Raw genomic sequence first — 15,937 nt, 5'->3', positions numbered from 1 at the left:
AAACGTACAAAAGCTGGAATCCATTTCAACAACTCTCCATTCATGCAGCAGTTCTAAATATCCAGCAGCTTTTGTTTACCAAATTTCACAACAATGTACAAAGAGACTGTTCAATTCGGAGCGTATCTCGTTAGACAAGTAACGGGTTATTGAATAAATAACTTCATCTTAATACGTATGCTTTTCGCTTGCATACTGCTTCCCTGGCACCGAAGTGAGTGACAGAGCCGGCTTTAAAGTAAATCAACGCCATGGTTTGTAGCTTCGAACGTCAAGAGCATGATTGAACGTAAACTTCACTCCAAACAGCTTTCAGTCGGCCGATTGGGTGCGCTCGCTTATGATTATAGTCTGTGGTTTTTGTGTGACCACTCTCAGACAGCAAGGTTTTCACGCAGTAGACACAGGACAGAATAGAGGCCTTGTTTCGGTAGCAAAACAATAGTACAAGCGTACAGAGGCTGATTTCTGCAGGGTTCGGCTGATGTGCGTTAATTTCGCACGATCGAAAAAAAACACACGGCGGCGTATGTGTGCTGACATTGTATTTTGTCATGCGTCTTTGGTGTAAGGTTTTCGGTATCGGGCAAAAAAGGAACCTTCACGAAGCGTGAACTATAAGATTAAAAACTTATTTCGAAACTCTGTCATTTTTGTAACCTCGTTTGGTTTTGAGGGATTGGCAATGGAGGCACTTGGTAGTGGATGGTCGTTGAAAGACAGCTGGTGACTGGGTTTATATTTTCGGGAGTGTAATAATCGGTTCATGGTGGCCATTGTACGATCATGATCAATTGGTTCAATTGGGGCAGAGATCCGGTAACCTCAACCTACGCGCTGCTCATTATTATGCAAACAGATCGTACGGGACAATTGTCTTACGACGCGTGTGATACACCATCTCGCCGGTAAGTAAGTGGATTTCTTAAGCACAGATCGTTATCCCAATGTCCAAAAACGCCAAACGCAGAACCAGAAAATCTGTTTCCAAACAACTTCCGTTCCCAATATGGCGCATTAGCGAACGAAGGCCACCCAGCGTCAAATAGGCACGCGATAAATCTTCTCCCAAAAACAACGCGAACCGCCTCATTTGTATTTTCGGTGAATATTTGTTCATGCGGCTGTAAGATTTACCGTGGGTTCATCACTTTCGGGCTGCAGCAAATGCTTTCACCACCACCTTTAAAAGGGTTGTGCACCTGTGCAAACGGTCGGTGTTCCGTTTGAAGCGGATGGTAGGAAAAGCGTAGTTTTAAGCAGACAAGGCGTACAAGCTCAAGCGCCTCCGCGCTAATAAGGTCCAATAAAAGGTATCGAAATTTTCCGGTTTAGTTTTATCTCGGGCTCGATCCATCGCGTACCGATTGGTGGGAGGTCCCACTGACTAAGTGCGTCACCGTCATTAGCAAATAGAAAGTGACAACTGGAAAAAGGTCTTAAATTTATTGGCTCAAGGTAAATGGGGGAGAAAATTGTGTACAAGCTGGTCGGTCAATTAATTTCATAATATAAATGGCTTGCAGGGCAGTTTGATTTTTTTTTTGGTAAAAGCGTTTTTCAGGGTGTGTGTTATCTAGCTGTGTGGTGTTGTAGGTGGGTTGTTTAAATAAAATGCATATTAAAAGCCTCGAATGGAGAATCTTGAGATATTGGCGGTCGTTGGCTGAAATGGTGGTAGATAGTAAATGGGCGTATTTTGTTTCCCTTATTTTAAGCTCCAACCGGAACATAGAGTAATTTCTTCCGCATCTGAGGCGAAACCACGTCAACGACACTTGAGCGGGAAACTTCTGCTAGCAAATGCATTCTGGTGCATGGTCACGAGAGGCCAACAAATTACCACGAACCATGCGGTATTTGCAAAACTTGCGCTTCGACTTAAAATGGATTCGTCCCGGTTCGCCTTGGGCACGATGGCCCCCGATGTAAATGGAGACGATAGGTGAGGGAGGTTTATTTTTATGATAGTCATGATTTTTTTTTCGCTAGTCGAGCAACAAGTTGTCAGCGGTGCGAACAAACCCGACTATGGGAAGAAAAGATTCCCGCGATGCGTCGCGATAACGAAACGTGGTGCCGGAGGCAAAAGAGCTGCAGAACTGCACATCGAATGCACTGTGGATGCGTGATGTAGCAGCAAATGCAACCTACGAGGGACGACACACGAAGAAATGCAACGAAAAAAAGGGAAATATGGAAAGAAAACATAGCAGAGATGACAGTTTCTCATGCTGACACAAGGGTTGAGACATAAAATGCAATGTTTTCTTACCAATTACGTGAGGCGTCGGTGAGGAAGGTGAAAGCAGCAGCAGGGAAGAAAGTGGAAAGGGTTCGTGTTTGTACGCAACGCATACAGCTGGGTACGCTTCTTCAGCTCACCCGCTGCGCTTTGCTTTAATCATCAACGGCTTTTGGGAGACGCACAAAATGTGCAACAAACGCAACGAACCACTTCGCAAGCGTGCTTTTCTTCTGCGCCGAACCAAGATTTTCTTTCAATGCACGCGGCACGTCCAACTGGTGCGGGTCGCGCGCGACGCAATTATCCATCGTACGGTGGGACTCTCACTATCTTTTGAAATATTGCCGCCATGATGCTTTTTTGATGCGTGTCACAGCGAACGCAATGTGTCCCCAGCCGGTTGCCGTTGGGGGATTATCGTGGCGAGCGGGAGATGAAATGCGGCACTGAACGCAGTCGAACGAATGTTCGATAAATCTCACCAAAGCGTAAGGTTCGTCTCCACGGCATGGAGAAGGTCACCGATGGCCGTACCGATGGAAAGGATAACGTACATGTGGCGCGATAATGTAAGCTTAGCGGCGGTAGCAAAGGGGTGGAAAATCATCGTAAACATGTCAAGCTGGGAGAAAATTATTGGCAAACGTTATCGTTGGTTGAGAAATGCTGAAGATATTAGTTATTGAAAGTGCGCATTTTGCAATGGAGCTTTTGCAATGCAGTTCATTCACAAGACTTGATAAACCCACTGATTGATGAGCTGTTTGGGGATGTAAAATTTATTCATATTAACTTAAACTAAGTCTAAAACTAAAACTTAAGTCTTAGTGGTTTAAACATAAATAAAAAATAAAAAAAATATAAACCAACAAATATTTATCATCATAATATATAAAAAATAATTTTTTTTTTAAATAACATCGGTACATAAGAAAAAACAACTATACATAAAATATAGTGCAAATACAACTAACCAAGTTTTTTTTTCGAAATTAACGCATTCAAAAATAGCAATCAAAAATTCATACTTGTTCCAATTTTGTTGAATTTTCCTACAAAGCAACTTTTTTTGTAGGCTAATTTTAAAGCATCTTCTCATTGAGAAAGGCTTTGACCTGCAGACTGTGGCATAAATATGCATGCTATTGAGCTACTTTCTCACCTTACACTTTGTCGTACACCATACCATCCATACGCTCTGAAATCGGCTTGAATGCTAACATTCTGGTGGCCCTTTTTTTTGCTTTGCCCGCGGCTTACAATCAGCTTAAGAGGGAACCACCGTGATCGTTTACTGTCGCTGCAGGGCAAGATGTAAAGTTTTCCGCTCTATATACGCGGCTATTTTTTTGGGAGGGAATGGCACGGAGTGCATCTATGCAGTGGCTAAATAGAATACTTCTCCCGTGGCTATTGTGTCGATGGTACGGCACGAAGGAGGAAAATGAAGTGATATACTTTTCTCATTAGCATATCTCACTCTCACTTTGTGGCACGATGGTAAACGGCATGGTTCCGGGGTTGTAAGGTTTTAGACCCTGAACGTGGTTTAGAGCTGGAATGAAAGCATCTATGAATGAAGGAGTGTATCGGTGGAAAACAGCATCACTATTCGGCATATTCTTGCCATGGTGTGTGCGTGTGTGTTTATAGCTCAGTTTCATGTATGCTCAGCTAACATTAATAACGTGCAAGCTTGGCCGTATGAGAACTGGAACACAGTCCGATCCATTTATTGCCGAACGGTTATTCAATGGCGTACGGTTACACATTAGACATGAACAATTGCGAATTGTGCAAATGGATGAAGCTGCATAACCAACGGGTCTGATGGAAGTGCGTGAAAACAGGAAGAAGATAATGCAATTATGCTTTCGGCACGATACATAATGGTTCATCAGATGGGTCGTGCGTTTGTTGGTTGGAAGTTGTGTCCCAACGAAACTCGACACAATTTACAACACAAGTGGTTGGTTTTGAAATTAATAATTTGACTTTGATGATGATTCATGAATGATTCTTCCAAAAAGGGTAGCTTAGTAACGCGAGGTGTGAATTAGCATACTACTGTGTGACATGCCGTCTTTATCGATTTTTTCCATTTTAGGATGGTTGAATTATACCTTGCCGCAATATAAGGAAGCATGTTTGTTACAAGATTTGGTTGCTTGTTAATATTCTAAGCCACCGGCTTTAGTACCAAATTTATTCTTCTTTCGGGCGGGTAAAGCTGTTCGCAATTAGTCAACCAGCGAGAATGGAATTGTTTATTATTCAATTATCGGCCATAATCAGAGGAACGTAACGAGCGACAAACACAAGACCACGGTCTCCGGATGTAGATGGACAGATTTGGATGAGTCAAAACATTGGGGCGCTTCAATGTTGAATAAATTGCGATTACTGTGAGAATAGTTACCAAGTGAAAGGTATATATATTTTATATTTTTATTTTGAGGGGTATTGCAACACAGTTGAACAAAAATCGATACATGTCAGAATTTCCAAAATACTCTCTTATTGCCACGTTGATATAACCTTGGTATAACTTCTTAAGAACACCATTTCCTTTTTAAATCGTTTACGAAGGCGTTTATATGCCCCAGATTGACGAAATAAACTTAAAGAGAGAAGAAGAATTGGTATACTTTTTCTCCTTCCTGAAAAGAAAACTAGAATCGATTTGATAAAAATGTCCTGGTTGAGAAAATATGAGTCATACGCCCTCTGCATGTCTAATTCGGCGTGAAGAAGAACGTACTGCAGCAAACGCAATATGCCCGCCAGCTTACCATGAAAAATCATCCGGAAGGGACGATTACATTTTGCGTTTTCTTCTCGCTTTTCATATTCTAGACGTGACATGTTGGTTGATGGGTTTTCCCTTTTTGTTATTTTGCCGAGGGTGAGAAGTGACTTTAAACGGAAAAAGTTAATGTTGGGCACAATTTATTTTTACGACTATTTTGCTTAAGTGGAATGGGTTTGGATGAGAGTTGAAGATTTTTGTGGATTTGATTGATAAAGTTGATTAGAGCACTGAAGTTGTACTACACTAATTTGTAGGAACTTTACAGCAGAAATATTCAAACGATTACTTAGTTTTCAGAGAAATGCAGACTTATAATAAAAAATCACATTCAATTGGTGTATAACGATATTAAACTTTGGACCTTTTATTATTCTCACCATGTTTGACGGTACAAATCACCTCGTCAATTATAACAAACGTTCGCCGCAACTCCTAGTGACATGGCATGTGGCCCGCCGCTCAATAATTTAAGGCGCCAATCCATGGCTGGGGTTTTCCACTCGTCGGCACGATGTATTATTACACTATTTCCACCACAAACGAAGTCACCGATTGATCATGGCAAGAAAAGGTGATTTGCATATCGAACCAATAGATATGGGCTGGAAGGACTGGCTTGAGTGTTAGCCGTAGTGACACACGTGTAACGGCTGCACTGAGCTGCAACTTTCTGTTTGCAACCGTGCAACCGCGAGTGCATCATTCATAAGTTATTGCGTCTAATCACATCGCGGTCCGGAGAGTAATGAGTATGTTAATAAGGTGCAACACTGCACCCCGCAGCATTCGATTCGATGCAAATTGATGTATTTCGGTACGCTTCGATGGTTGGCAGCTCCTTCAGCTGCTGTGCGTTTGGAAGGTGATTAAGAGTTTGTTCCATCGTATGGCATCACCCGGAGTAACCTTTCCCTTTGGCACGGAAGTGACAGACAAATTGATGGTAATAAAAAAAATAATGTCATCCTCATCCACAAACTGGTTCGTTTCGCAAGTGGAAGGGAAAAAAAAGCTGAATGAATGGATTTGATGCGTCTCGTTTAGAACAATCGTGCTCGGGATCATACATTATGCAAACAAACTGTTCGTTTATTCGTCATCTCTGCTGTTTTGCAGTGCGTCAGATGGTTTGCGAATAAAAAAAAAACACCCTTTGAAGACAATATTTACGTGCGGTATTAAATGTATTCTGGTTTGGAGTTACCGGGTGATCGCGGTGGAGCATCAAACGTGCAGCACATTTTACCCATTAACACCTTTGTTCGTTCGCAGCGGAACTTCCAACGGGCGGCAAGAGACGAACCCGCGCAGTTAAGCACAAAAGGCTATCATTTGTATGCAAATCTTCCCGTGCATAGATCGTGCCGCGTACACCGTGAATGTCAACGCAGTTCTTAATACGACGCGTAGCAACTTTTCGGCGCTTTAGTTCTTTGATTAATTGTTCCGCAACACTGTATTTAGGGGGGAAGCGATTCGATAAGGTGTGTCGGGGCTGGGGGTAAATTAAAGGCGGTGCAAAATCAAAAGAGCTCAATGCGTCTTAGGAAACGAGCAGGTTTTTAAAACCATACACACATGTTCCGTACAGTAGAAGGCAAATCTAGTGGTGACAATAGTGAACCGCGAAAGCGAAAGGTTAAGCCCTTATATATGGTGTGAACTTTTCCATCCCTCTGGCTCAAAATGACATTGAAAGATAATCGATTTTATCGCATAGACAGGTGACGAAGCACGTATCAAGCCTTTCCATTTTTTTTTATTTTCGGCGGAGCTTTGGTTCTGCTGCTGGAGAAGGTGAAGAAAATGTGCTCATGGAGCTCTTTTCTTCTCGATCATGCAGACCAACGCCATTATCGGCCGGTAGCAATCGAGTGAGTTGACGCTTTAGAGGCACACTTTTTTTAAACTACCACACCGAAGAGGGCAAGGTCGGTTGATTTATCTGCCATGCACACGAATACTGTCTTTTCGCTCGGTGGTTAATTGTTCGCGGCACGTTGGCAAAGTGGTTAACCTTCCACGCAGAAGAAAAGCGTCTGGAAGACGACGGAATTCAAAAGCACAGCCACCATTAACCCACTTTCCGTGGTGGCGGGTGCATAGCTGTCGATTGGAGGTTCCAGCCTGCCAGAATGGTATGAGATTTTGTGTGGATCCCATCCCCAGGGACGCTTAATTTCGCCTGCACCCGGGGCCAAAACAATGGTGCAATAAGTTTTCGCCAAACTAACGGCGGGTGCCTCGTGTGACAGGCGCCTTTTGATGGTTTGACATTTTTCGTAGAGAAAAGGGAAGAAAAACGAAGGAGGAAAAAGTTCGTTTGCTACGAATTTTCACTTCTTTTCATCGTTTTTCGACACCCATTTAATTTAGCACAGCATTACCGGCATGATCGTAGCATGAAGATTGATCACTATCTAGCGAGGGGAATGAAAGGGTATCGGGTGAGGGTATGAATTTTCCCAAAGATGCATACCCTTTGCATGACAAGGTGAAAAAAAGTTCACTGGAAAATCATGACAAAATTGGTGATGCTTTCGAAAGTGCGCGCACACACACATACAATTGAGATAAGCGCAAATGACGAAGAAAGACGCTTAGATCTGATCCTAATTGAATTTTCCACACTTTCACTAGCTCATTTGCAAACTAGCGTACGGGTGTGTGTGTGATGAGTTTCTGAATTTTCTTCCAAACAAAAGTGAGAAAATTGCACAAGAATCACACACAAACGCGTCGCTTTCTTCCGGTCGTATGTGCGTGTGCGAACACGGGCAGACTTTGGAGCGTAATTTTTGGGTGCAAAGGGAAAAACTGTATACTTCCCTGCTGATGTCATTTCCCAGGGTATGTCTTACGTTTGTGCCACCCACCTGTGCCAGTGAGGAGGGAAGCGAGAGACGGAACAGCTTCGATCGAAGTTCTCACCACGCAGCCAACCACTAGCAAAGGGCCAACAACGGGTTTGTCGAGCGTTAAAGGTGCGTAAAAGGAATCGAATAAAATGGTAATTAAATTAGATTTCGCACCTTAAAACACCACCGGATAGCACTTATGTAGTGCGTGTGTATAGGGAAAGGTTTGAATTACAACTAAAAAAATGGGTGACATGCAAGCGGAAGAAAAGCCGCAAGACAACCCTGACGAATGCGCGAAAGTGAAGAAAGGAGTAAATTAGGAGATGAAAAAAAACACACACACACACACACACACGCACACCATTGATGGTAATTTTCAGTTTTTGGGGGAAAAACTAGCAAACTGCCATCGAGTGAGGGGAAAAATAGTAAAGGGAAAATGAGCTGCAGAGAAAGAAAACAAAAAACAAAAAAATACACGCCACCGCTTCGGTGGCGAAAAGGTGGCGATCATCCATGTACGGAACGGATGATATTGTTTCGTCCGTCGTTTTGATAGTTGTTTGATAGTTGTTTTAGAAAGTTGCAAACCCCTGCTGCGAACTGGCGAACTGGGAGACCGAGCCGGTGTTGCGACGGGACACAGTGTGCGACATCCACGGCCCGCGAGGTAACGAAGGCGATTAATTCTGGTCGTTACGCCACCGAATCTTTGCCACCGTGCGGAAGCGATCGATTCCGTTAATACGATAACTGCTCTATTATTTTTCCATGTTGAACGGTTTTTAGCTTGGGGGATGCTGGGATGCCAAAAAACACTGCGCCCGAGTTAGACATAGAGATGTGAAGAACTGTTTTTTTAGAGACAATTAAATTACTGTCATAGCATAAAATTTAAAAAGAATTAAAGATTGCAGAATAAAATGTAAAAATAAAATGAAGATAAAACCAAATTAATTTTCTATGCCGTGGCCCAAAAAACATTTGTGGCACAGTTTTGATTACAATACAAAAAAAAGATCTCGTTTGTTGGGACCATTGCTGTGCGTGTGTTTCAATCAGTTGCAAACAATTTTTAACAAAAAAATAACTACAATCTAAAGAAAGCGGACAAAGGTAAGATTGGGTGATAACTTTCAGACTATCATAGCCGACAAGTCATAAAGCTTAAGATTGTTGAAGACCCTCTGCTCACCTGTTCTGCTCGTCTCGCGTACCGAACGAGAAAATATGTAGAAGCGTTCAAGAAGCCCAAGGCGCAAATTGCCACGATAGGATGAAAGACATAAAAAAGCATGAGGTATGCAAATGAACTCCACGCATGCGTACGGTGAAGCTTACGGGCCATCACCTTCATTGACTCACTCGAGCTTAACGGCCTGGCATTGAACTGTTTTTCGAGCGACAGGTTTTGTAGCGTGGATAAGAGGGAGTGTAAAAACAAAACTTTACTGCAAAAGATAATGAGGACAGCCGGAGCGAAGAGACACAATCCTGAAGATGCTCAACCGTTGTTTCATTTTCATCACCCAAAAACCCGTCCGGTACGGCCTGGTGTACAACCGGTCATAAATGCTTCTCAAACACAGGTATTGCCGCTTCTACAAGAGTCTTCATGCAAAAGTTGGATTATTTAAAAACATGAGCTTATGCGTATGTGTTGTGTACTTTTTTTTACTGCTGTTGTCTTAAGACGATGGTCTAGGCTTGATACTATTTCGGAGGGAGTATCATCATCGTTTTACTACTCTAAAGTAGCATAAAAAGCTTCACAATCTGGTATGCTCGTTAGGTGAAGTTGTAGTTTTTCCTGTCCATCTTCCGGGAAGCATCCGGACGTTTGGGGCTTTCACCAAATAGGCACTATACTTGACCCGCTTCTGTTTCCAATCGCTCATTAGCCTTGCTTTTAGAAGGAAATATCAACTACTAGCTTACCCGGCAAACCTAGTTTTGCCCTTAAACATGCGTTTTGTAATTAAAGCAAACATTTTGAGCGTTCAATCTTGATTCGTGTGGTATTATTAGAGTGGCGATTAGAGAATATCGTTGATCAATTGAAAATTCTTAAATTATTGCCATTCTTAATCCAAATGATATTCCCGATCAAAGCAATTTTTGTTCTTTTGTGGCTCTTTTTCTTCTTTTATGCTACTTCAGAAGGCATTTCAGGCCGATTTGGGATTTAATACCAGGTCCTTCCGTGGAAGCCACCGATTCCACATGTACCACCGAGCCGCAAATCACTAAACAGCATTTTTTAATTATTCACACACTTGCTTTTTACTTATTTATCACTCACTTTATGCTTTAATGAATAAAATTGCACAAATAAATCGTCATGTATACCTACTTTGATTGATTTATTCGTTAGAACTTTCAGTAGTTTTCAACATTATTCGTGTTGGAAAAGTGGCTATGCCTACTTGATAACTCCCGTAGGAAAAACAGAAAAGAACTCATAATATTGGCCAGAGGCCACCTAGCGAAACGAACTATAGCGCTAAACCTATTCTCATACCTAACGAACGTTCAGCGAAAATTTCATACAAATCGCTTCAGCCGTTTAAGAGGAGTTTGCACACTAACACCGCGACACGAGAATTTTATATATATAGATATTGCCATTCTTAATCCAAATGATATTCCCGATCAAAGCAATTTTTGTTCTTTTGTGGCTCTTTTTCTTCTTTTATGCTACTCAGAAGGCATTTCAGGCTTTCTTTGCCGATTGGGATTTAATACCAGGTCCTTCCGTGGAAGCCACCGATTCCACATGTACCACCGAGCCGCAAATCACTAAACAGCATTTTTTAATTATTCACACACTTGCTTTTTACTTATTTATCACTCACTTTATGCTTTAATGAATAAAATTGCACAAATAAATCGTCATGTATACCTACTTTGATTGATTTATTCGTTAGAACTTTCAGTAGTTTTCAACATTATTCGTGTTGGAAAAGTGGCTATGCCTACTTGATAACTCCCGTAGGAAAAACAGAAAAGAACTCATAATATTGGCCAGAGGCCACCTAGCGAAACGAACTATAGCGCTAAACCTATTCTCATACCTAACGAACGTTCAGCGAAAATTTCATACAAATCGCTTCAGCCGTTTAAGAGGAGTTTGCACACTAACACCGCGACACGAGAATTTTATATATATAGATATCACCTAAGATTTGTAGATTTAGCTGTTGAATTTATCCGTATGTTACGAATAGTTGTGAAATATTTTCTGCTGGAATTCTACTTTCAGAGTAGAAGGAGTAGGAGATCGGAGTAGGATCTTGTGGACCGATTTGGCAGCTTCCCAATCATCATGTGCCTTCGTTTCGTATGATTCCTTCACACTCGTAGCATCCAACGCCGAAATATTACACCTTTATCTTCTTTCATACTGAGATTTTTACGAGCTCAAGGAAACACATAGGAAATGTGCTATGTACGATCAACATCGAACACCAAGGAGCAGAATCGTTGGATCTTACTAGCAGCCGCACAAAACCGGTCTGCAAGATGCAAGATCGCCGGTACGTTTCTGCGTGAGAACCGCAAAACGAGCCGAAGCGGACGCGAAAAGAATTTCCAGAAAGTCTGACCACCAAGGAATGCGACGGTGACGGCGTCGAACCTTTTCGTTCGCTACATTCTGGACGAATTTCGTAAGTTCGATAAGCGAAAAGAAGGATTTGAAACAAATTCATTCTTAAGTGCGATCGTTCCCACACAAATGTTTGAACGTTTTGCTATGACGTTTTAGAAGTTCTGTAAGATATGTCCATTCGTGTATTTAATGAACGGAATACTTAAATAATACTTAAAATATCGTAAAGATAATTCCGTGCTTCTAAAAACTGTGTTCGGGTAAGAGGTGGGACTTATCATCATCATCATCCAGAAAGGAAAGGAATCAATTAAAAAATTAGTTAGAATAAATTTCTAATTTGTTTCTTAATTACGTTTTTATCGATTTCTAAAATAAAAAAAATATCAAAGTGTATCAATTAGGAATTGCGTTTGAGGTGCTTTTATTGATCAAAAATTATCATAATTATTGTTTGGACAGGATAAGACAATTAGAGCCGTGTAGCTTTTAAGCTGACAAGCGGTTTATACTCCCGGTAGTTAAACTCGATCATGAGAATGGAAAAGAACGTTCCAGAGGTATAATTTTAGATGGTAACAGGCAGAGTTTTGCAAAGGTTGTATCGATTCGATTGCAGATTCAAAAGTGCAATCGGGTGAATGTGTTATCGTCCATGCATCGCCATGTTGCACGGAACCGCTCTGTTACCTCCCCAGCACGATCTTCCCGGGTCGCTTAAACAAAAAGAAAAAAAAAACAGCAAAACAGCGAATGGAAAACTGGCAAAGTATCAAAAACTGGATATCGGGAAGCCCTTCGGCTGGGTGTGAGACGAGATCCTCCCCAAAGGGAGAGGCAAAACTGGATCTCGTTTTTCGAAGTCTTAGGATGCTTTTTTTTCTCTTCTTGCCGCTTGCCTCTTATTAATGCTAGCGCCTTATGCTGTGGGGAAGAGCCAGCCGAACATACACACAGTGTGGCCTTTTGGCTCGTTGCCAGGGCGGTGTGTGGTATGGACGAATTTATGCTGTACCCTTTGGTTCGGTGTGTTTGCTAGTGTGCGATGCTTCTTTGCCTTCCGTTTTGCAAAGTAGTCGTTCGGGAGAAGTTTTGCGGCACAGCTTTTGGGGCTCGATGCCCGTTTCGAGCAGTTTGTTGCTTATTCTCTTTCGCGAAATGAACGAGTTAGTTCATGTTGCTTCGCGGCTCCAACCGGTGGAATAAATTTAGCAATCCACGGGTTATGTTCGTGTGTGTTTGGATTCGCACACGTACAGTGAGGAAAAGTCGAGAAGTCCAAACTCCGGTTTGGCAGCTTTTTTCTGCTTTTCCCTGGAGCAGTGTGTCTTCCCGAATGCGTTCGCCACTTGCAGAAGGAATCGAAGCCATATCTCATACATTTATACAGCGCTTTTGCTCGCAGGAATATAATGCCGCAATACTTCTACCGGACATTCGTTTATTATGTGGCTTTTTTCGATGTTCTTTTTGGGGAAAAGTATTTTTTTCGGCTCTGTAGGAACTATTGTCTGACAAGTGTGAGTGCAAAAATTGCATCTTAAGTTGAAGGAATGCAATTATAGATTCGCTTTGTGCGGAATAAGATTAAAAATGCATTGGAAGAAGTACGTTCCGGTGGCAGCATCCGTTTTGTGATGCGAGACAAAACTATTTTGAGCTGATGTATTTTTCAATGTGTTTACTTCGCTCGTTTTTATGGTTTTGATTTCGTTCCTTTGTTTTAAGGGTAAAAATATAATCCAAAAAAGAAATTTAAAAAAAGTTACAAAGACAAAGCTGGAGACTTGCCAAAATGTTACTTTTGAGTTGGTTTCGTAAACGTGGATAAAATGAATAAATAAAATGGATGGTGATTTGTTTGCACTTTAGTAGATAGAAAATATAAAATCAAATTTAGAAGAAAACATACAAATTAATGGAATCAGTTTTACCATTTCTTGAATATAGCAAAGAAACATGATAAACTAAGCCAGATTTTTCCCCTGAAAATGGAAAAGACAAAAAAAAAAACTAGGAACTAAGAATTTGATAGCGTACAATTAATAAGTTTTTAAAAGTCATTAATTAGCTCAAGCTGAGCCGCAAGTATGAACTAAAATTGAGCGAAAATATTTATTCATGAACCATTTTTTTATTGTAGAGTACCTATCATCTGATTGAAAGGTAGCGTCGATAAAATGTGCTAATTGTAGAGAGAATTTCCCTCCCACTGAAAGGCGACTACAGTTACTATGGCAACTGAAAATTTCAATGATACAACGAAAAAATCCGACGTTCCCATCACCGAAACCACAACCTAGTAGGTATGAATAGAAAACAACAACTTACGTTCTTGTGTAAGGAATTCGAGCGTACACTTTTTGCCGAGCCCGCTAAAAGTTCTGCCCAGTGCACGCCAGAGCGTACTGTTGGATGTCAATTTTGGAACAAATCACCCGCAACGCAACGCGCTCGTTGAAACAATTCGTGGCGTGGCCGCAGAACGGGTGGAAGCACTTTTTCACAACACTTTTTTCCACTTGCTAGGTAGCAGCAGCAGCAGAGGGCAAAGGCACTGTTCCCTTAGTACTGTAACTCCTTTTCTTGTTTTGGGTTTTTGAGCCGAAGAGGTCGCACTATTGCTTCAGCGAGCGAAATTTACAAACAATCCGTCATTAATGTAGTTTCCACCTGGTGCGGCATGCCGCGGGCGGTCGTCTGTGCGATCTGTATCACTTTCTGGGCGTTGAAAAGTACTGCAATCTAGGATTGGATTGTTTTTGGGGAGGAAAGAAATGAAACGAAATAAGAAACACAATAGTAATGGTAACGGTAATTTGCAATCACAATTCTCTTGATTTGTTACGTTGTTACTTTTTTTTTGAAAAGGGAGTATCAGAAATCGCACCAATTTTGAAATCGAGTGATAAGTTTGTTATAAATTGTACACTGCAGGCACGATGTTTAGCGATCTTTTCGCAAGCTTGTAATTAACATGAAATGCACAATTTTTGTTTTCACTTTTATAATGCACATTGAAGAAAATGATTCCTTCTAAATTATTCCACCAAAATATACACATATACATACACATACACACAAACGAATCAATCAATCAACAACCGATTGATGCTGCTGCGTACCACAAGCGTTTCGAGATACCTTTGGCGAGCGAGAAACGAAAGACTTGAACCGTCTCCAAGGTAACGGGCGACGAACGGATTCCGGGATGTTGGAGGTTATCTTAACAAGACAGTAAACAGTAGGCTTCTTGCACTTGCACAACGATCACAACGGCATACAGACAAACGCGCACACATACACCCAGCACACACATTCACATGCTCACATGTTTTCCCTTCCAACTTCACACGCGTTTCACGCGTTGTGCGGTGGCGAAGAAGCCCAAAAATCAAGCAAATAATAAAAACTAAAACGCTGTTGCGGCTGTGTTGCGTGGTCAGCAAAAAAGTGGTACGAAGAAAAAAGGGGTGAAGTCCAAGTGGACTTGAACCACCGAACCTCTTCGAACAAGAGTTGCTGATACCCGAAAGACAAGTGAACGCGAGTTGCGGGTTGCGACCGACCAAACAACACAGACGCTTGGCAAAGGTTGCACTTGAGGCGTCGGAATAGGGAACCCAACCTTCCCCGAACTTGACGACGAGAGCGATGCAGTTTGATGGATAAACTTACTGTTGCTTTCGTTGCGGATTTGTACTGTTTTGTTTTTTCCTCCTTCGATGTGTTTGGGTTCTTGTGCTAGCCTGTTGGAGGTTGTTTTAAACTTGGTAGCATTAACCAGCGAGTCAGCACTTTCTCTTACAGGTTAATTTTTCTAAACAATCGCTTCAATGACACCTATTCTAATTGTACCAGTTGAAGGGCATTCGGTATGGTCAATGCTAGCTGCAAAGGTTATCCTCGATTGCGAAAGGTTCTACAAATCGGGTCGTTCAATTCTAATAACATCCATTTCCAGGGAGATCATGATTTTCAACACTATTTTCTATCTCCATCCAGAAGGGTCTTCACTTTCGTTCACTTGTAAGTTATCACCAATTCCTTCAATCTCCGTACCGGGCACATAACGCATCGATGTGTGCGTTTTCTTTCACCGTGTGCGCGGCATACGCAGCGTATGCAAACCGTCTCGAACCGGTTACCAGCATCGAACCGGGGTCAGTATTTTTACAGTCGTTTTTTCCCCCTTGTTGCTTACCGCCAAAAACACACCGCACGTGTAGTACAGACACGGGAATAGACACGGAAAAAACCCGCGGAACACACTGATGAACCGCTCGCACGGAACGAAAGAAACGAACTGGAGCCGTTTGTTGCTGCTTGCGTGTGTCTCGCGTAGTTCGCGACCTGCGGGGTTGATGCGGTTTTCTCACCCGCACAGTGGGCAAGAAGAGAGGGTT

The 15,937-nt window shown here is 41.9% G+C and overlaps 1 protein-coding gene across 4 annotated transcripts in view; it reads right to left on the bottom strand.

Moving 5' to 3' along the window:
* LOC125767609 (nuclear pore complex protein Nup214) overlaps window positions 1-15,864 on the bottom strand; it is an 83,494-nt gene extending 67,630 nt beyond the window's left edge. The window contains exons 1-2 of one of the 4 annotated variants that reach the window (XM_049434382.1): window positions 15,736-15,864; window positions 13,863-14,276 (exon numbers count right to left, since the gene is read on the bottom strand). The gene's annotated coding sequence lies outside the window, so the exon portion shown is untranslated. Of the gene's footprint in view, window positions 1-13,862; window positions 14,277-15,209 lie in introns of all 4 variants that reach the window. The other 3 variants (XM_049434381.1, XM_049434383.1, XM_049434384.1) reach the window with 3 other exon arrangements.
* Window positions 15,865-15,937: the final 73 nt, after the last annotated feature.

This window comes from Anopheles funestus, chromosome 3RL, assembly GCF_943734845.2.
Source record: "Anopheles funestus chromosome 3RL, idAnoFuneDA-416_04, whole genome shotgun sequence".
Taxonomy (NCBI): Eukaryota; Metazoa; Arthropoda; class Insecta; order Diptera; family Culicidae; genus Anopheles; species Anopheles funestus.
The sequence above is the reverse complement of the archived record's forward strand: the minus strand, read 5'-3'. Positions and strand labels throughout refer to the sequence as shown.